Below are 21,035 nucleotides of genomic sequence, written 5' to 3'. Positions count from 1 at the left end.
AGATTTTCTGAGGAACAAAGCAGGGAAGTCAAAGGCCTGAAAAGAGATTTACAACAAGCCCATAGTTTCCATTTCATCCACTGCTAGGATGGAATCCCAAATGCCTTCAGGAGCCAGACAGGAAACCTAAATGGATGGAGAGGCAGACGTGTGTGCTTGGTGGGGACAGTGGGGTCCTGGAAGACACAGGCCCAGCTGCAGACACTCAGACTCAGAATTCTAAACATGCATTTTGCTGGCCAACCATAGGTGGATTTGTTTCGCAAGCCTCGAGTTTTCAACTTAATGCCTAATAGTCAATCCTAAAATAATATTTATGGAGCACTTACTATGTGCCAGGCACTGTTCTAAGTACCTTAGACACAAAAAACTATTTTAAGCCTCACGACAGCCCTATAGAATAGGTACCATCATTTCGATCACCCCCATTTATAAATGGGGAAACTGAGGCACAAAGCACTTCAGTGACTTTCCCAATGTCAGACAGATAGAGAATGGTATGGCCAAGATTTAAACTCAGTCTGGCTCCAGAGCCCAATTTCTTAATCACCAGTAGTATGCACACAGTACAAGTATATAGAGTTGTATCCTTGGACAGTTTGGGAAGCAGCTTTTATTGCTATGGAAAAGAACTGTGGTTTAGTGGACAGAGAACAAGAGTTAGAGACAGACAGATCTGCAGCTGAATCCTGGTTCTACCACTTACTGTGTGACCTTAGGGCAAACTAATAAACATTTCCCCGCTGCAGCAACCTGATCAGTAAATCAGTGACGACCATTATTACTCCCTAGGATAATCGCCAGGATTGAGTGAGATGATAAATGTGCTTGACGCAAGGCATGACATAAAACACAGATTCACAATTATGGGAGGCTATAACTTATGTTAACGACTAAGCATCCAACACGGGACTGAGCTGCTTTAAGAGTCAGTGCCTGCTCTTCTGTACTAGCTCAATATGGGATGGACACGGGCCCTTAGGACCTATTAACACAAGATTCATATTAACAACAAAAAAAATCATTATCTAAAATGTCAAGAGGAAGTACTTAGGGGTAAATTATACATATTACAAAAGTGTTCATTTAACAGAAGAATTCACTTGTAGGTCTTTTAAATAGTGGGTTTTCCTGGTATAGTGTAATGGTTACAACGGATTTATCCCCTACTTTCTGAAATACCAAAGCTAAAAATGAAGAAATAGTTCCTGACTCAGACACTAGAGGGCGCTAACTTCTCATTTCAGTTGGTTTCTCTGGGTTTCTGCTGCCTTCCGCCCAGCTGAAAGTCAGAGGGCTTGAGCTGTTTTAGATGTTTTACTGGTGCATCCAGGCACCTTCTGAAAGTAAGCAGACTTCAGATGAGGTTATACAAGATGTCAGCCCAGCCCCACCAACTATCTCCATCCCACTCCAATCAGAGAAAAATTTTTATTGAACATCCACTGTTTGCCAGATGCAGTTTGGAGCTAGGAATACAGGCTAGGTTTAGACAAAAGCCATCCCCACCCCCAGTGATTCATCAACACTGTAGTCCTTTTTCCCTCAGGCCTCCTGCTGACAACAAGGAAGCTCCAAAAGAAAAATATAAGATGATAAAGTCTCTGGAAGAGAACTGGAGATGATTCCATCAACCCCAATCAGTTTACAGATGGGAAGACAGAGGGACGTCCACATAGAGAAAGTGAATTATCCAAGGCAACACAGCCCAGCAAAGCAAAACTAGAATCAGCTTCCTGAGCCAGGTACCTTTTCACCTTGCCTGTCCTTATAAACTCCACCTGGGTACTCCCCAAAGAGAGCAAACTGGGATTATAGCAGGGTTTCGAGAAAGACCTGGGTTTTTGCATTTCTAAGAATGACTCCACAGGACCCTAAGCATCCTAAACCCCTGCAGCTGCACCCAGTTGGCAACACCCATTGCAACAGAACATCACCAGGTGTTCAACCATAGATAGTCCGTGGTTTCCCCACAGGCCCATTACTCAACAGGTGTTGCTCCCTGGTGGTCATGACTACACCAACATGCTCAGCTTGCACAGCAAGGCCAGGGTGCCACACCTCTTCCCAACAAGAAATGTGGTGGTTGCCTGCAGGAACTCAGCTGTCCCAATCCTTTGTTTGCTTCCGGCATTTCAGATGCTTGCTTAGGTCTGGGGCCAAAGCAAATAATGCTCTCCATTAGTGCAAGAGAAGAGAAGGAACTAGATCCTGTCCCTGTAACTAGTTAATAAGCTTAGAGGAGCTCCTTCCTCTCTCTGAGGCTCAGTCTCCCCATCTGTAAAAGAAAGGAGTTAGCGTCCCTTTCACCTTTGCTTTCTAAGGCCTGTCATGTAACTCTTTAGCTATCATGATTATTTAAAGTAATTACTTGTTTTTAAATATAGCACTTCATGGAATGTATGTAGGTCATCATTTGTTTTCTGTTCCATACTATTTTAAATAATAAAGTTGTAAGCTGTTCTAGTTTGCTAATGCTGCTGGAATGCAAAACACCAGAGATGGATTGGCTTTTATGAAAGGGGGTTTATTTGGTTACACAGTTATAGTCTTAAGGCCATAAAGTGCCCAAGGTAGCACATCAGCAATCAGGTACCTTCACTGGAGGATGGCCAATGGTGTCTGGAAAACCTCTGTTAGCTGGGAAGGCACGTGGCTGGCATCTGCTCCAAAGTTCTGGTTTTAAAATGGCTTTCTCCCAGGATGTTCCTCTCTAGGCTGCAGTTCCTCAAAAATGTCACTCTTAGTTGCACTTGGGATATTTGTCCTCTCTCAGCTTCCCCGGAGCAAGAGTCTGCTTTCAATGGCCGTTTTCAAACTGTCTCTCATCTGCGGCTCCTGTGCCTTCTTCAAAGTGTCCTCTTGGCTGCGGCTCCTCTTCAAAATGTCACTCACAGCTGCACTGCATTCCCTCTGCCCATCAGCTAATTTATATGGCTCCACTGATCAAGGCCCACCCTGACTGGGTGGGACCATGCCTCCATGAAAATATCTCATCAGAGTTATCACCTACAGTTGGATGGGGCAAATTTCCATGCAGATCTAATCAGCACCAAAACGTCTGCTCCACAAGATTACATCAAAGAATATGGCATTTTCTTGGGGACATAATACATTCAAACCAGCACATAAGCCTTTCCCTATGCATTTCTCCCCCTTTTCCTTTTTTGATTACAGTTTATTTCAGACATACAAAAAGGTATCAAGAATATGGAGACATGGATATATGTGATAAGTAAATATAGCAAAAAGTTTCCTTGTCATTTCTAAGTGGTGGGTATATGGTGGCTATGTGGGTGTTCGGTGGGCAAGTCTTTAACTTTTCTGTTTGTTTGAATTTTCATAATAAAATGTTGAAAGGGGGATGGTTATTAAGAATATAATGAACACCCATGTAGCAGCCACTCAGCCTAAGAAATCAAACTTAACCAATATATGTAGGGCCTCCTGTATGCTCCTCCCTCCCCCTCTGATAGAACCTCCATCCTGAATTTGGTTCTTCAGTCTCCCAGTCATTTCTTGATATTTTTGCTATAATATATCTCGTATTATTTTTGCATGATTTCTTAATTTTATATATAAGTTTTCATGCCCTGCATTTTCTTCTGCAGCTTGTTTTTTTCACTCAGCATTTTATTTGTGAGATTCATCGACATTGATACTTGTCGTTCTGATTTATTCATTTTTATTACTGTATTGAGGGCCATTGTATGAACAAGTGACAGTATATTTATTGATCCAGTTGCCAGACTTTTTAGGTGTTTCCAATTTTTTTCAATCATATGCTGCTATTCCCATTCTTTACATGGCCCCACATCACCTTGTACAAAAAGTGGTGTGGTGGAGTGCAGATGCTTCGTGGTGAAGAACGTGGCTTCGGGTGCTTCAGGCACAGCTGGATCCAGGTGCTCAAATGATATCATCAGGAAGCTGTCTCTCACCATCTCTTGGTTCTGCGTTCTCCTATGCTGGATTTATTCTTAGTGGTCTCTCCACATGCAGTAGCCCCTAGCAGCTCTGGCCTTATATCCTGACAGCTTGGACAAAGGGCACTCTTTTCTGGAAAGTACCAGTAGTAGTTACTGGACCAGATGGGGACATGTGTTCATCTTGAACGAGGTGGACCAGGAGGATGGCACCTCTCACTGGGCACATCAGGGTCCTGTTCTCATCCCAGACATCCTCATGAAGCCAAATGGACTGAGTGGGGAAAGGATGATCCCCTAAGGAAAAATAGGGGGCTTGTTCCTAAGCAAAGGAGGAATGGATGCTGAGCAGGACCTAGGCAGACCTGCCTGCATGTACCCCTTCACCGCTGTACATGTCACGCTGCATGGAATGATGGTGTCACCATGCTGTTCCGTGTCTTTCTCCCCTGTTTGGCTGGGAACCCAAGATAAGGAGATCCATCTTTCGTCTCATTTCCTCCGGGCAGATGCAGTTCAGTGCCCAGTTCATAATGAAGAGCAGCTTGTGGAATCAATCCCTTGATCAAATACAGCCCGAGGAGGGGAAGGGCGCTCACACCTTCTGTCACTGTGGGGTTTGGCCCCTCCCACTGTGGACCCAGTCCCAGAGTCAAGAGGAAGAAACCGTCCACCTCACCCCACCCTCCCTCCTTCTCTCTGAGTCCTTGACCAGCAGGAGGGAGTCCCCAAAATGCGTGGCCACTCAGACTTTCACCCTTCTGGAAGCTGAGCTGCTGTGTAGCTGTCATGCTGCATGGAGGCGGGGGTCAAACCTCATTCCTGGCCCTTCCGGCCAGTCTGGCTCCTCGGGTGACAGCTACCCCCCGCCCCTCCCGGCCAGCCCTGCCATCTGCATTTGGCGCACCTGCTGCTGCCTCCCCATGGCCAGGTCTCATGGCCCAGGGGACAACCCCTGAAGCTGGTTGGGCTGTGGACCCTGCTGGTGGGCACACGTTGGGTCCTGCCATCATGGGGGGCTTCAGTGGAGGGAGTAATGCTGAGCCCTCCAGACTGACGTCTGGGGGAGCCCGGGGGAGCCCGGCCAGCACACCAACAGCAGCAGCAGTTGGACCCTTGCTGCCCTGAGATGAAACAGTTCTGGGGGTGTGCCCAGACCCAGGGTGACCTTAAGCTGTGTGAGGGTTCCGGCCAGGTGCTGAAGCCATGCAGACTTGCAAGAGAATTAGCCTCATCAAGAAGTCAAAAACGAAGAAGTGAAAAATCTGCTCTCATGACCAAGTTAATTTAGCGTAAAAGTAAAATTGATAGTGAAAGTATAAAGTGTAAAACAACCAGTTAAACCTCTCCTCTATCATTAATAGTTTCCTTGTTTCAGAATCACCATGGAAGAGAGCGTTCTTACTGTACAGAAGTCCACTGGGATGGTGTAGAGTTTGGGACTGGACAAATGTTTGTGAAAGGGCCTCCTTAAACCAGCTGCTGTGATGTTATCTGTGAACTAATTAGAATAAAGTGATTTTCTTCCCCCAAAAAATGCATTGCCCAGCTCCCAAATTACTATGAACTGAAACAGCTCCATTTACTTATTGAAGACTTATTATGTGCCAAGCATTTTTCATACGTGATGGGGCAAGATTTATCAAGATGGAGATGGTTCCACCTTCCCTACTCCCCCTGCTCATTAAGAGAATTTTGTCATTTCCTGTTCAACTCCTCTCTATCCCCAGCTTTCCAAAGAGAGTTCTAACTTTTCCCAATTTCAATCTAGTTTTCTTTGTAATGCCAGATCTGAAAAATGGGTAGAGACACACAGAACAAGAGAGGAGAAAGGGGAACAAAAATGAAAGAACCACACATGTCCAGACTTTGGGAAAGTTTTGAGTAGAGAAGAGGGCTGAAGGAGTTGAAAGTTGCAGAGAAATTCTTGGGTGTGAGAACTGATAAAGAGAGTCAAAGGGTCTTCAGAAGTGCTGCCGAGGGTTATGAATTCAATTGCCTTTAATATTTATTCAAGGGATCAAGGATATATAAGAGGTTATTGTTTCCCTTAACACAACATCATGCCAAGAGTGGACCACATGAGGCCTTGGGATTTATTCAAATTATAAATACATTTTCTCAAATGTTCACAGCAATCCTCAAAGTTAGTGTTTACTATCTCATAGATGAGGAAAACAAGATTCAAAGAATTTATGTAACTTGCCCAAGATCACACTGCTAATAAGTTGTGAGCTGGGATTCAAACCCTGGAAATCAAATTACAAGGCCAGGATTCTTTCCACTTTGCCATGCCCCTCCTTGAGCTGATCAAGGTAATGGCTGTGGAAGGTCCCCATGGTCTAACCTAGGGGAGAAGAGCAGCTGAAAGGAGAGCTGGAAAATAAAAAGAGCAACCATGTCTTCTAAGCAGTGCTAGGAACTGTGTCATGTAATCTCGGCATCATCCTGTGATGTAAGTACTAAAATTACTCTCCATCAGCAGCTCAGGAAACTGAGGCTCAGATAAGTGAATTTATACCCGGTCACATGACTAGATGGGGCAGAGGTTGGACCCAACCATGATCTCTTTGACTCTAAAGTCCTCGGATAAACACTGGGCAGTGCTGGAAACTTAGGCGTTAAATGTCACCCTTTCTGGTGGCCTTTATTTTCTTTTTTTCTATGTTTACATATTGTTAAGTGGACTTACAATTAGCATGTATTTTATATATATATAATAAAAAGTAAAGCCAATTAAACTGGAAAAACAAAAAAGAGTTCCACCTTTTCCAAAATGCCTATAATAGTTCTCCCAAGATCTCTTGAAATTGTCCTTTCCCCCATCATGAAGGGTAATGTAATGACATGTTTTTTTGAATATGTCATCTTGAAAAAATGTAAAATTTTCCATTAGACTTTTATCTCTTAAAAATAATGTAAGGTCCCATCCATCACTCTCTTTGAGGACCCAAGGTTGGCTTTTCCAAGTTCCGGACAAAGGAAGTGATCATTTCCAGCCCTGCCACTAACTAGGCTTGTGACTTTGGGAAAGTTATTTAATTTTTGTGGGCCTTGGTTTTCTTAACCATTAAAAGGAGGGGTGGAGAATTAGGGCAAATGATCTCTAAGATTCCCTCCAGTTGTGAAATGTGATGGGCTTTGTTTTCATTTATCCATTCAGGTGTTCATTTGTTCATCAAACATTGATGTAGTATAGAACAGGGGTTAAGAATACAGTATCTCATACCACTGCACACCTGCTAGGATAGCTATAAATAACAAGGGCTGGTGAAAATGTGGAGCCTTCGTACACTGTTGGTAGGAATGTAAAATGGTACAGCACTTTGGAAAGCAGTTACCGTGGGACCTAAGAGAATTGAAGACATGTGTACAGAAAAACTAGTACATAAATGTTCAAAGCAGCATTATCCATTAAAGACAACATGTGGGAAAACCTAAGTGTTCATCAACTAACAAATGGATAACAAAATGTGGTAGATCTATGCAGTAAAATAGTATGCAGCCATAAAGAGAAATGAGGTGCTGATACAAGGAACATGGGTGAACCTTGAAAACACTGAGCAAAATGAAGGAAGCAAGTCACAAAAGGCCATATCTTTACAATCCCATTCACATAAAAAGACCAGAATAGGCAAATTTACAGAGACAGAAAGTAGATTATTGCTTGTCTATAGGGAAAAGGGATGTGGGAAGTGACTGCTGATGGGTACAGGGCTTCTTTTTGGGGGTGATGAAGATATTCTGAAATTAAACAGCAGTGATAGTTGCATAACTATGAATATACTAAAAGTCATTGAATTGAACACTTTACAAGGGTGGATTTTATATGTGAATTATATCTCAATAAAGCTGTTATTAAAATAAAGCTGTAATTTTAAAAGCAGTCTTACATAGTATGAGTCCATTTTTGACATTTAAAAATGGGTAAAAGTAGTCTATGGCTATAGTCAGAACAGTGGATTCTTAGGGTGGTACTGACTGAGGGGCAAAAGAGAGCCCCTGGGTACTGGAAATGTTGCATATTGTGTTCCGGTAGTGATCATGACACATGGGCGTATCATATGTAGAAATTCAGTCAGCTGTGTACTTCAGCCGTGTGAACCTTAAAGTACATAAGCTAGCCCTCAATGAAGTAAACAGAAAAAGGTACTGGGTCTTTTTGTTTTATTTATTTGGCGGGGTGGGGGTTCTTTCTAAATGAAGAAACGAAACCAACTCCAGTACAGAGCACAGAGTTTTAACAGACTGTTGGGTACTAAACCTGGCTCTACCATTTACTGGCTGCGACTAGTAAGTATTTTGAACAACTGTAAAGTGGGGATAATAATAATAGTACCTACCCTTAGGACTCTTGAACCAATTGAATAAATGAGCAAATGAGCTGGCACATAGTAAGCGCTCAATAAATGTGAGTTATTTCTATTATTATTAATGTGATATCTCCGTGGGACATAGAGATCAAAGGCACAACCCCCTCCCCCCACTGAGCGCAGCATACAACGGGAAGACGGACAAACAACGCGCCATATACAAAGAGAGGAGCACTTTGACCGCCAGAAGCCCGGAGTGCGGAGGCTCCCAGAAGGAGCAGCCGAATTCAGCCTGCGGGTCGGGTTCGGGAGGCAGGAACTCTGGGGAGCAGTTATTCAGGCCCAGAGCCAGAAGGGGCTGGAGGAGGAGGCAGGGCCTGCAGCAGAGCCCGGGGGTGCGAATGGTCCGGCTGGTCAGCGGCGCTAGCGAGCCGGGTACACGGAAAGCCAGGCCGGACCGCTGGTAGTCGGAGCCATCAGGAAGCTTCTCGGCCACACCGTGGAGCCGGGAATGTTCTCCCGAAGCCTAAGGGGGGAAGTGTGGGGAAGGGACACGGGCACGTTCGTTTTTGAGAAATCGCACGCTGGGCTCGCGGGCAGAATTCCCTGGGTGGGAGCCAGGCTGGAGACAGGAAGAGGATTAGGAGGCTGTTCCCGGGCCGTGGGTCGTGGACTGCAACTTGTAAATGTGTAGCTGAGTGTTCCTCCCCTTGTTTACCGCTGATCTTCTCCCAGCCGGACCGTGAGCGCCGTGGAGACAGGAGCCATGGCCTTCATCCTTCCTAGCCACCTCTGCGGTGCCAGGAAACCAGCAGGCACACGCTGAATGTCGAGTGAACCACGGTCCTGCTCTCAGTGGAGAGGGAGGGAGTGTGTGAGGGGGCTGCTGCTGGAATTCAGGCACCCTCTGAGGACCGAGTGGAGGGAATCACGGGAGAGGGGGGATGGAGGTCAGTGTGGCAGCACATCGACCCTGCAGATGCGGAGAGGGAGGACAAGGATGGAGAGGGAGAGGCAAGCAGAAAGTGAGTGACTCCTGAGCTTCCCGCTTAAGCGACAAGAGGAGCCATGACTCCTCTTCCTCCGGGGGAACAGACTGACTTCAGTTTGTGTGAGATGTCCCGGGAGGTGTGCAGATTAAAATATTATTGTTAAAATGGATCAGTAGTTCAGGGGTGTTCTCTGAGCTAGACAAAGAGATGTGGGAGTTGATGTCTAGATGACAAATTATACAAATGTATATGCAAGCAAAAGCCTAGAAAATGATGCTGCATTGTCCCAGCATGTACATTGAATTAAAAGGTATTTAATGTACTCATGCATAGTCATCCTTGTTGTGAAAGAAGTATTTGAGATGGGACTCACTGAATACAGTATCTATAATTCTACCAGCATAATACCTGCCTGGACCTTCACCTCTTTCTTCTAGGTAGAAATGCCCCCGGCACCATAGAATTTTAGGCCTAGTCCCTCATTTTAGTCTTAGAAATCGTCTAGTTCAGGAGTTCTCAAAGTATGATTTCTGACTGGCAGTATCAGCATCTCCTGGGCGCTCAGAAATGCAAATTCTCAGACCCCACCTAGACCTGTTGAATCAGACAATCTGGGATTACCAAACCTTCCAGATGACTTTAAGGCACAGTAAAGTTTGGGGAGCACTAATCGGGTCCAACTTCCTCATTTTACAGATAAGGAAAATGAGTACAGGGAAGGTACAAAATGTACTGGCCTTACACACTGGCTACTGTGGGACACTCCTGGATCTCACACTACCCCAGACTAAAGCCTTCCCACCAACCGCCAGCCAAGAGAGAGAACTCAAGGCCTGGCAACCGGGAAACAAAGCATAGAGGTCTCCTTAAAATGGAAAGGGAACTATGGAAAATAATACAAAATTATAAATTTGAAATTAGATTTGAACAGGCAAATTTATTTAGAATAAGAGGGAAAAGTCACAACAAATTTCAAATTTAAAAAGCTGACAAAAGCACAAACATTTTCTGTTGGTTTATGTTTCTGACTTTACTAGGATACTCCCTTCCCAACATGATTAGTAATTCCAAAAAGATTGTACACAATTAATTTGAAATTAGGACACAGGAGAGTTTTGGTTTCCTTGGCTGCTCAAATAAATATCATGATATGGGTTAGGTTAAACAGTAGGATTTTATTTGCTCATGGGTTGAGGCTGGGAAAGAGTCCAAATCAAGGCGTCATCAAGGCAATGCTTTCTTCCCAAAGGCTGTAGCATTCTGGGGCTGGCTGCTGGCGATCTTTGGTCCTTAGCTTGTCACGTGGCACATGGTGGCATCTCCTGGCCTGTCCCTTCTCTTCCAGGTTCCACTGATATTCAACTTCTTACTTCCTGTGGCTTTGCTGTCTGAATTTCACAACCTTTATAAAGGACTCCAGTAATAGGATTAAGACCCGTCCTGATTAAAGTGGGTCACACCCTAACTGAAGTAACATCATCAAATTTCCTACTTATAATGGGTTCACACCCGCAGGAATGGGTTAAATTTAAGAACATGTTTTTCTGGGTATATACATCTTCAAACCACCACAAAGAACAATTCAAATGCTTTTTAAAAAATTACCACTACACTGTATTGAGCAACATAATTGCAATACATTGCAAATACATTGATTTTTTTTAATGAAAAAAGTTGACTTTCTAATGAAAATATATGTAAGGGACTTGTCACTAGAATGCCTGGATCTTCAGCCTGTTTCATTGAGCATCTGATTTTGCCTTGCATTTAATCTAAAACCACCAGACTTTGTCAAGAATAAGATGCATCAGATATAATACAATCTGAGAGCATATTACTCCACCATACTGCCTATAGTGCTGCTGGGTTCATGCCCTACAAACACATTAATTCTGATAAATTCAATTTCCCATAATTACCACAGTACACTTATCCTTGTTTGTACTGCATATTCAAGTATATTCCTAGCAGATGATTTCCAATTTGACCAGGTGCCAATAAGAGTCCAATCCTCTGCTGACAATTTTATATGTCTGGTGATTGGAAGAATTTCTCACCCATTAGCATGTGGTTCCATATAGGTCAACCCTGTCTACCTGCATACTTTGAGTCCCAGGAGCCATAGGACATGTTCCTATTTTGATATGACCTTTGACCCTGCACCTTCCTGCCTCAGTTTTCGGTAATTCAGCACAGAGGGTGGTAAGAATATCCCTGAAATTGAAAAAAGAATCCTGGTACTAGAAACTATCCATGGAAGTGACTGAAAACCACGTAAGTATATTCCACTCACCCAAACTAAATATATCCCCAACTCAATGACCCTTTAAGTAGATCCCAAAAAATGCCCAGAGGCCCCTACAATGAGAGGGGAAGTGTAACAGAGGAGAAGTTGGAGTGGAAAGAGACAGCATTCTTAATTTAAAATACTTAAATGTTTACAAATTTTAAAAACATATATGTATATATAACTTCTACAAATTTAAATTAAAAAATGTATATATGACCATGGTAACCCATTGCTTGGGGCCTCCTAATGGTCCTTGAAATAGGTCATGCAGGTAAGGGGCCTTGAGACTTCAAGTTTCTTTAGCATCACAATAAATCCAACTCTGCTTGCAATAATTAATCAAATGATGTAAGCTGTTGCTTCAATCTAATATATATATATATATTGGCTTAAACAACCTGAATTTATTGGCTCATGGTGTTAAGTCTAGGAGAAGTCCAAAATTGAGGTGTCACAAGATGATGCTTTCTCCCCAAAGACCAGGGCATTCTGGGGCTGGATATTAGCAATCCTTGGGGTTCCTTGGCTTTTCTGTCACATGATAATGTCCTCTTTTTCTTCTGGGTTCCACTGACTTCCAGCTTCTAGCTTCTCCCCCTGGCTTTCTCTCTGTGGCCTTCTCTATAAGGCCCTCAAGTAACAGGATTAAGGCCCATTTTGATTCAGTTGGCCACACCTTAACTAAAAATACCTCATCAAAGGGTCCTATTTACAATGTGTTCACACCCACAGGAATGGATTAAGATTAAGAACATATTTTTCTGAGGTACATAATTCAGTCTGCCACAGATGGAAACAAATTTGCAGTATAACTGTGCACATTATCCAAGAGCCTCTCTGCTCTGAAATGCCTTTTTTAGACTTCACTTAGGCCTAGATGGATGAATTATTTCTAAATATTGTCAATATCTGTCTCTAATTCCACACTCATAGGAAGCCTTCTAAATAACTATACAGCATCTTAGATAATCTGACACAAAGAAGAGGGTGTACCAGTTGGCAAACTTAGGCATTCTGGTACCTGAGGGGCTCATCCCTTATTTGATGAGGTGCCAGTTTGGTCTTTGCATCGTTTTGATGAGCACGGTCTAGTGTTGGAGAGCCTCAGCACTTCTCAGCATACTGCTAAAAGTTGATAGTGTCTCCCAGTAGAGTGTGATAAAGCTTGAGAGGCTCAGAGAAAGAGGGCCATCAGTAATCATTTGGTCAAATGAACTGCCAACGCAGAGACCCCTTTTATCCGGACTCCAGTCCACACTTGAAATGGGCTGGGTAGACAACGTCACATTCTGCGGAAGGCTCACGGAACCCACAACTCTCATCTCCATTCCCTTGGAATCTTTTTTTGACCGCTGAATAGGGTATTCGTATTTCCAGAGGTGAAGGCCACCAGCACCTCCAGCAGTCAGAAAGAGCTCTCTGTAATGTGGCAGGTGTCAGACCTGCCACACGGTAGACTTCTGAGCCTTTTCCGAAACAGAGGCAAAACCTTTGGTTGGATGCTGTGTTCTCATGTCAAAAACATGGAACTTTCCTTCCAAAGATGTGGCTACTAACTTATTCATACTTACATCTTTTCTGTCAAACTCCACGCTACATATCCCATTTTTTATGTTTGTCTCCCACTGCAATGACATATTTCTGAGAGCAAACAGTTTAATATCCTCATTGTCATAGCCAGCACAAACAACACGTTCCTCTTGATTATAAGCATTGCCAAATACAACAGTCCAACAGTCTCTCTTGTTTTCTCCTTGTACAGGTTCCTTATTAGCAACAGGATCATCTTTTTGCTTTGGGTCCCACACCTTCACGATTCCATCTCTGCTGCCAGTCACAATTTCAGGTGCTCCTTCCCGATTCCTAGTCCACCTACACCATCTATAGAATTTATAATTTCTTTATGGCCCTTTACAGAATATACTGGCATCCTCAGAGCTTCCAGATTCCATATACGAAGGTTTCCATCAAAATCTCCAGTAGCTAAATATCTCTGTTGTAAAGATGCTGCACCAAATGTTCCACATTTAATGGATTTGGCCTTTTCAATCTCCCGAAGCAGTTTCAGGTCTCCATGCTGGATCTCGTACAGTTGAATGACACCAGTGCCCTGTGGGAAGTTGCCCAAGGTCACAAATCTGGCACTGCAGGGCACCCACTTACAGTCAAACACCATGTAGTTGAGGCTCTTCTGGATATGGGAGATGATCTGAGGCTTCTCAAAGGCCGACATGGCCCAGCAGATTTCACCTCCAACAACCGCCACCCACCAACCCTGACAAAACACCCAATCTAATATATTTTTAATAAGGAAAAAAATGAAAAATTGTCTACTAATCTATTATCTCTTATGTAGACACCTGAATCAAAACTAAGAGATTGGCTCCACCACCCAACCCAAGGCACCACCAGAGGTAGTGACCTTCATTGCAGGTGGAGTGCAGGAAAAAATGATAAATCTTCACAGGGTTACCTCTGCAAAGCCATTCCAACTCACACTGATTTATTATGCCTCTACTATAGGCCAGGCCCTGTTCCAATCTTGGAAATGGTGGTATCGATGATGCTGAAAACCATGATGATCTGCAATCTTCTTTGTCAAAAGATGTTTTCCCTATTGAAAGCCCCATGTATGAGTCAGGATCCAGTCAGGAGATAGAAATTAGTCAGGAATTTTATTAGGAAAATTTTAACATAAAGAATTGTTAATTAGTAAAAGCTGGTGAACTGCAAAAACAGGGTAGAGAAGTAACAAACGTAGAAAGCAGCACCTTTCCAAGGCTGAAGAGAGGGAAGCAGGAAGGAGCCAAGGTGGAGATCCACACCTTTTAGAGGGGGGGTGGCCGCCACAGGCACACCCAGGGGACATGGGACCTGGGAGGAGGTGGTCTCAGGAGAGGCCCATGCCCACGCCCTGGGCCTCCAGAATGCTGGGCCCAAACAAAAGCAAAATAAACAAAAAACCCAGCATGTTGGAAGAACAGAGAGGGAAGCCCTTATCCCACTCAAGCCTTGCCAGGTCCCTCCACTTCATGCACGTGTGGACATTGTCTCTCCAGGAGAAAGAGAGAGCAACAAGGAAGACTGCAAAGAGAACTAGATTGGGCCTCAGTGTACCAAGGTTCTAGAACCTTCCAGAGAGTTGAGACCAGCACCTGTTTAGGGCTATTCACTTTCCCTGTCTTTTTGTTTTGTTTTGACTTTTTTTTTTATTGAGATTGTTCACAAACCATACAATTATCCAAAGATCCAAGGTGTACAATCAGTTGCCCATGGTACCATCATACAGCTGTGCATCCATCACCACAACTAATTTGTTTTCAATTTTTAGAACATTTTCATTACTCCAGAAAAGAGATAAAGACAAAAAAAGGAAACTCAGATCCTCCCATACCCCTAACCATCCCCCTACCCCATTATTGATTCATAGTTTTGGTATAGTACATTTGTTACTCTTCATGGAAGAATGTTAAAATACTACAAACTGTAGTAAATAGTTTGCAATAGGTATATATTTTTTCCTATATGCCCCTCTATTATTAACTTTTAGTTATAGTGTCATACATTTGTTCTAGTTCGTGAGAGAGATTTCTAATACTTGTATAGTTAATCACAGACATTGTCCACCACAAGATTCACTGTTTTATACATTCCCATCTTCTAACCTCCAACTTTCCTTCTGGTGACATATGTGACTCAGAGCTTACCCTTTCCACCACCTTCACACACCATTCATCATTATTAGCTATTCTCACAACGTGCTACCGTCACCTCAGGCCATTTCCAAACATTTAAGTTCACCCTATTTGAGCATTCTGCCTATAATGAGCAACCGCTCCCCATTCTTTAGCTTCGTTCTATATCCTGGTAACTTATATTTCATGTCTATAAGTTTACATATTATAATTAGTTCATATCAGTGAGGCCCTGCAATATTTGTCCTTATGTGTCTGTCTTATTTCACTCAATATAGTGCCCTCAAGATTTCTTCATCACCCCAGTTTTTTTTTTAGGACGGTTTTGTTCACACACCATAAATTTAGTCCTAAGTAAACAATCAGTGATCCCCTGTATAGTCAAGTATTTATGTATTCACCACCGTCACCTCTATCTATATAAGGACATCTCCATTTCTTCCACAAAGAAGGAAGAAGAGTCAAAGAAGGTAGAGAGACAAAAGAAAAAGAAAAAAGAAAGAGAGAAAAAACTAAACAAAACATGACAGCTAGGAAGCAACAAAAGGAAAGATAGCATTAAACTAAAATAGAAAAAAAGAGTCAGACAACATCACCAATGCCGGGAGTCCCATACACTACCCATCCGTCCATATGTCTTTAGCTTTGGTATATTGCCTTCGTTATATTAAAGGAAGCATAATACAATGTTTCTGTTAATTATAGTCTCTAGTTTGCATTGATTGTATTTTCCCCCATCCCACCCTATTTTTAAAACCTTGCAATGTTGACATTCATTTGTTCTACTTCATGTAAAAAACATATTTGTACATTTTATCACAATTGTTGAGAACCCTAGGTTTCACTGAGTTATACAGTCCCAGTCTTTATCTTTCCTCTTTTCTTCTGTTGTCCCACATGCTCCTAACCTTCCTCTTTCAACCATACTCACAGTCAACTTTGTTCAGTATACTTATGTTGCTGTGCTACTATCTCCCAAAATTGTGTTCCAAACCTCTCACTCCTTTCTTTTCCATTCTGTCTGCAGTGCTCCCTTTAGCGTTTCCTATAGAGCAGGTATCTTGTTCACAAACTCTGTCATTGTCTGTTTGTCAGAGAATATTTTAAGTTCTCCCTCATATTTGAAGGACAGTTTTGCCAGATATAGGATTCTTGGTTGGTGGTTTTTCTCTTTTGATATCTTAAATATATCACACCACTTCCTTCTTGCCTCCATGGTTTCTATTGAGACATCTGCACATAGTCTTATCAAGCTTCCTTTGTATGTGATGGATCACTTTTCTCTTGCTGCTTTCGGGATTCTCTCTTTATCTTTGACATTTGATAATCTGGCTATTAAGTGTCTTGGCATAGGCCTATTCAGATCTGTTCTGTTTGGGGTACACTGAGCTTCTTGGATCCATAGTTTTATGTCTTTCATAAGAGATGGAAAATTTTCATTGATTATTTCCTCTATTATTGCTTCTGCCTCTTTTCCCTTATCTTCTCCTTCTGGGACACCAATGACACGTAAATTCTTGCTTTTCGTTTTGTCTTTAAGTTCCCGGAGACATTGCTTGTATTTTTCCATTCTTTTCTCTATCTGTTCTTTTGTGTATAGGCTTTCAGATGCTTTGTTCTCCAGTTCATGAGTGTTTTCCTCTGCCTCTTGAGATCTGCTGTTATATGTCTCCATTGTGTCTTTCATGTCTTGTGCTGGTTTGAATGTATTATGTCCCCCAAAACACCATTATCTTTGATGCAATCTTGGGTGGGAAGATGTATCAGTGTTGATTAGATTGTAATTCTTTGAGTGTTTCCATGGAGATGTGCCCCACCCAACTATGGGTGATGACTCTGACTGGATAGTTTCCGTGGAGGTATGGCCCCACCCATTCAGCATGGGCCTTAATGAGTTTACTGGAGCACTATATAAGCTCAGACAGAAGGAGCAAGCTTGCTACAGCCAAGAGGGACACTTTGAAGAATGCACAGAAGCTGAGAGAGTAGCTGCAGATGAGAGACAGTTTGAAGATGGCCATTGAAAGCTCCGGAGAAGCTAAGAGAGGACAAACATGCCAAGAGCAACAAAGAATGATATTTTTGAGAAACTGCAGCCTAGAGAGGAATGTCCTGGGAGAAAGCCATTTTGAAACCAGAACTTTGGAGAAGACGCCAGCCATGTGCCTTCCCAGCTAACAGAGGTTTACTGGACACCATTGGCCATCCTCCAGTGAAGGTACCCAATTGCTGATATGTTACCTTGGACACTTTATGGCCTTAAGACTGTAACTGTGTAACCAAATAAACCCCCTTTTATAAAAGACAATCCATCTCTGGTGTTTTGCATTTCAGCAGCATTAGCAAACTAGAACACTTGTGCCTTTCGTATCCATAGATTCTGCCAGTAGTTTTTTCGAACTTTCAATTTCTACCTTATGTACGCCCAGTGTTTTCATTATATGCTTCATCTCTTTTGCCTTTTGCCATAACTTCCCTAAACGTTTTGAATTGATTTAGTATTAGTTGTTTAAATTCCTGTATCTCAGTTGATGTGTAAGTTTGTTCCTTTGACTGGGTCATAACATAACTTCATTTTCCTTAGTGTAGGTTGTAGTTTTCTGTTGTCCAGGCATCTAGTTTCCTTGGTTACCCCAATCAGGTTTTCCCAGACCAGAATGGTCTCAGGTAGCAGAAGGAGGCAATAGTTTCAGGTTTCCCTGAGGGTGTGTCTTAGAAAGTTGATGCACCCCTGTGAAGCCTCAAGTCACTGTGCTTTACTGCCCAGAAAGTGGTGCTTGTCAGCCTATAGCTCCAGACTGGTGTAAGGAGGTATGGCCTGTGGCTGTTTTCCCCCAGGCTCTGTGGTCTGGTTCTGAATGGAAGGTGGGTAGTAGAGCTTGGTCCCACCTCTTTCCTCTTAAGGTAGATACCACTGCCCCTAGGAAGAGGTCATTGGCATTTGAATAGTTTCTCTGCCTGTACTGTCTCCACCCTTTGTCTGGGTCATGGTGCTGGGAACTGAAAATGGCTGAGGCTTTCTCCACTGAGCTGAAAAATGAACAGAAATCCCCCCTTCAAGGCCAGTTCACGGCCTCCCACCCTCAGTTTCTTTCTTTTTTTTTTTTTCTATTATTTTTATTGAGATATATTCATATACCATACAGTCATACAAAGCCTACAATCAATTGTTCACAATACCACCATATAGTTGTGCATCCATCACCAAAATTAATTTTTGAACATTTTCATTACCACACACACACAAAAGTAATAAGAATAAAAATTAAAGTGAAAGAGAACAATTAAAGTAAAAAAGAAAACTCGGTGCTTTTTTTTTTTTTTTTTTTTTTTTTGCCCCCATTTTTCTACTCATCCATCCATACACTGGACAAAAGGGAGTGTGATCCACATGGCTTTCCCAATCACATTGTCATCCCTCATAAGCTACATTTTTATACAATCATCTTCAAGATTCATGGGTTCTGGGTTGTAGTTTGATAGTTTCAGGTACTTACTGCTAGCTATTCCAATTCATTAGAACCTAAAAAAGGGTTGTCTATATTCTGCATAAGAGTGCCCACCAGAGTGACCTCACGGCTCCTTTTGGAATCTCTCTGCCACTGAAGCTTATTTTATTTCCTTTCACATCCCCTTTTTGGTCAAGAAGATGTTCTCCATCCCACGATGCCAGGCCTAGATTCCTCCCCGGGAGTCATATTCCTTGTTGCCATGGGTATTTACACCCCTGGGTGTCAGATCCCACGTAGGGGGGAGGGCAGTGATTTCATCTGCCAAGTCGGCTTAGCTAGAGAGAGAGGGCCACATCTGAGCAACAAAGAGGCATTCAGGAGGAGACATTTAGGCACAATTATAAGCAGGCCTAGCCTCTCCTTTGTAGTAAACATCTTCCCAAGGGCAAGTCCTGTGACTGAGGGCTCAGCCCATCAAACCACCAGTACCCAATGTCATTAAGCATATCAGCAACCATCGAGGTGGGGAAGCCCAACACCCCATGCATTCTCACCCAGCAATGTTCACATTAGTGGTAGCATATAATATTTCTCTTTTTGTGCCTGGCTTATTTTGCTCAGCATTATGTCTTCAAGGTTCATCCACGTTGTCATGTTTCACGACATTGTTCTTCTTACTGCTGCATAGTATTCCATTGTGTGTATATACCACATTTTATTTATCTATTCATCTGTTGAAGGACATTTGGGTTGTTTCCATCTCTTGGCAATTGTGAGTAATGCTGCTATGAATATTGGCATGCAGATATCTGTTCGCATCACTGCTTTCAGATCTTCTCGGTTTCACCCATTAGGCAGAGATAGCACCTGGTCCTCTGGACTCCCCCACCCTCCCAGAGAGGTCCTCCGGCTCTCTAGGGTCAGTCATCACCAAAAGCCTCTGTCTGCTTGTTGGGGATTCATAGCTTGTATTGACCAGTCCACGTTTGCCAATTAAAACCCCAGTTGGAGCTCAGCTGAGCTATATTAGCTTGCCCAGTTGATCTCAGCTGAGCTATATTCACTTGCTCAGAGAGTGCTGCCCCCCAACACCATGAGATGTTGCAGTTTGGGCTGTGGGGGTAGGGGGCTCCCAGCTTGGATCCACAGTTTTTACTTACAGATTTTATGCTGCGATCTTGGACATTCCTCCCAGTTCAGGTTGGTGTGTGATGAGTGTATGGTCACATTTGTCCCCTCGCAGTTATTTCGGATTATTTACTAGTTGTTCCTGGTTGTTTATTAGTTGTTCCAGGGGGACTAACTAGCTTCCACTCCTATGCCACCATCTTAGATTCTAATCTCTGTGTCTTGGTTTCCTGACAAATAAATTTAAGAGCTTGAACTCCTGGCTAAGAGTCTGGGATCTTCTGTTTGTGAGTCTGTGACACTGAGTCAGAATTTCCAGGCCTGGTTTTGCATTATCTGGGGCTATCTCTAATTTACATCTAGGGATGTAATCATAAGTACCTAAAAATCTCAACTCAAAATTTGAATTTGAATTCCCATTGGAAAGAAATAAGTATATGCACATAGTTCTTTCAGGAAGTACAATATCCGGGTGCTAAGTCCTATCATCCTTTGCATTCATTTATCTGTTAATAAATATTAAGTGCCTACTATTCCCCCATCCCCACCCAGGATACAATAGCAAACAAACAAACAAAAACTATAGTCTCTTCGCAGTAAGAGAAACAGGTAATTTCAATAAAATGTGATAAAGCACAACAGCGTCATAACCCACTCAACTGGCAAACCCATCCCTGTTTTGGAAGACAGGAAAGGCCGCCCTGAGGAAATGATGCTTAAACTTCTCCTTGAAAGATACATTTGTTTATTAGGTAGAAGTGGGGAATAATGCTGATAAACTGAACAATCATTGATAAGAGTGTGAGGTGCCAGGACACCTTTATTCATGGCATATTCTCACCTTATCTGTTCTGCTTATGACTGTTGACCCATTTTAGGATATTTTTGGATACTTCAGGATGTTCTCCTGGATGTTTTCTCTACTCTTGATTTCCTTAACATCACTCCCCACTGGTCTTCATCCTCCCTCTGATCATTCCTCGGTGGGCTCCTTTCTTCTACATTTCCTTCAAATTCCATAAGCAACTATGCCCACTGCCTTAATTTAAACACTAGCTGCAGACAAGTAACTCCGGAAGCTGGCCTCTCAACTGAGCTACAGGCCTAGGTGTCCCTTAGGCTCCATCCAAGCAACAGGAACACAAGTTGCTTTCTTATCTCCTTTCTCAATCTGGCAGGGCCATCATGTTAGACTCCTCTCCCTCCCGCACCCAACATGCACTCAGCAGCCTCTAACAT

At 42.9% G+C, this 21,035-nt stretch overlaps 2 pseudogenes; one reads left to right on the top strand and one right to left on the bottom strand.

Annotated features, from left to right (window-relative positions):
• Nucleotides 1-4,715: 4,715 nt before the first annotated feature.
• Nucleotides 4,716-5,217, top strand: LOC119542567 (annotated as a pseudogene).
• Nucleotides 5,218-12,609: 7,392 nt separating this feature from the next.
• Nucleotides 12,610-13,952, bottom strand: LOC119542566 (annotated as a pseudogene).
• Between the last annotated feature and the right edge of the window lie 7,083 nt (nt 13,953-21,035).

This window comes from Choloepus didactylus, chromosome 8 (assembly GCF_015220235.1).
Source record: "Choloepus didactylus isolate mChoDid1 chromosome 8, mChoDid1.pri, whole genome shotgun sequence".
In the NCBI taxonomy this organism is placed as follows: Eukaryota; Metazoa; Chordata; class Mammalia; order Pilosa; family Megalonychidae; genus Choloepus; species Choloepus didactylus.
The sequence above is the reverse complement of the archived record's forward strand: the minus strand, read 5'-3'. Positions and strand labels throughout refer to the sequence as shown.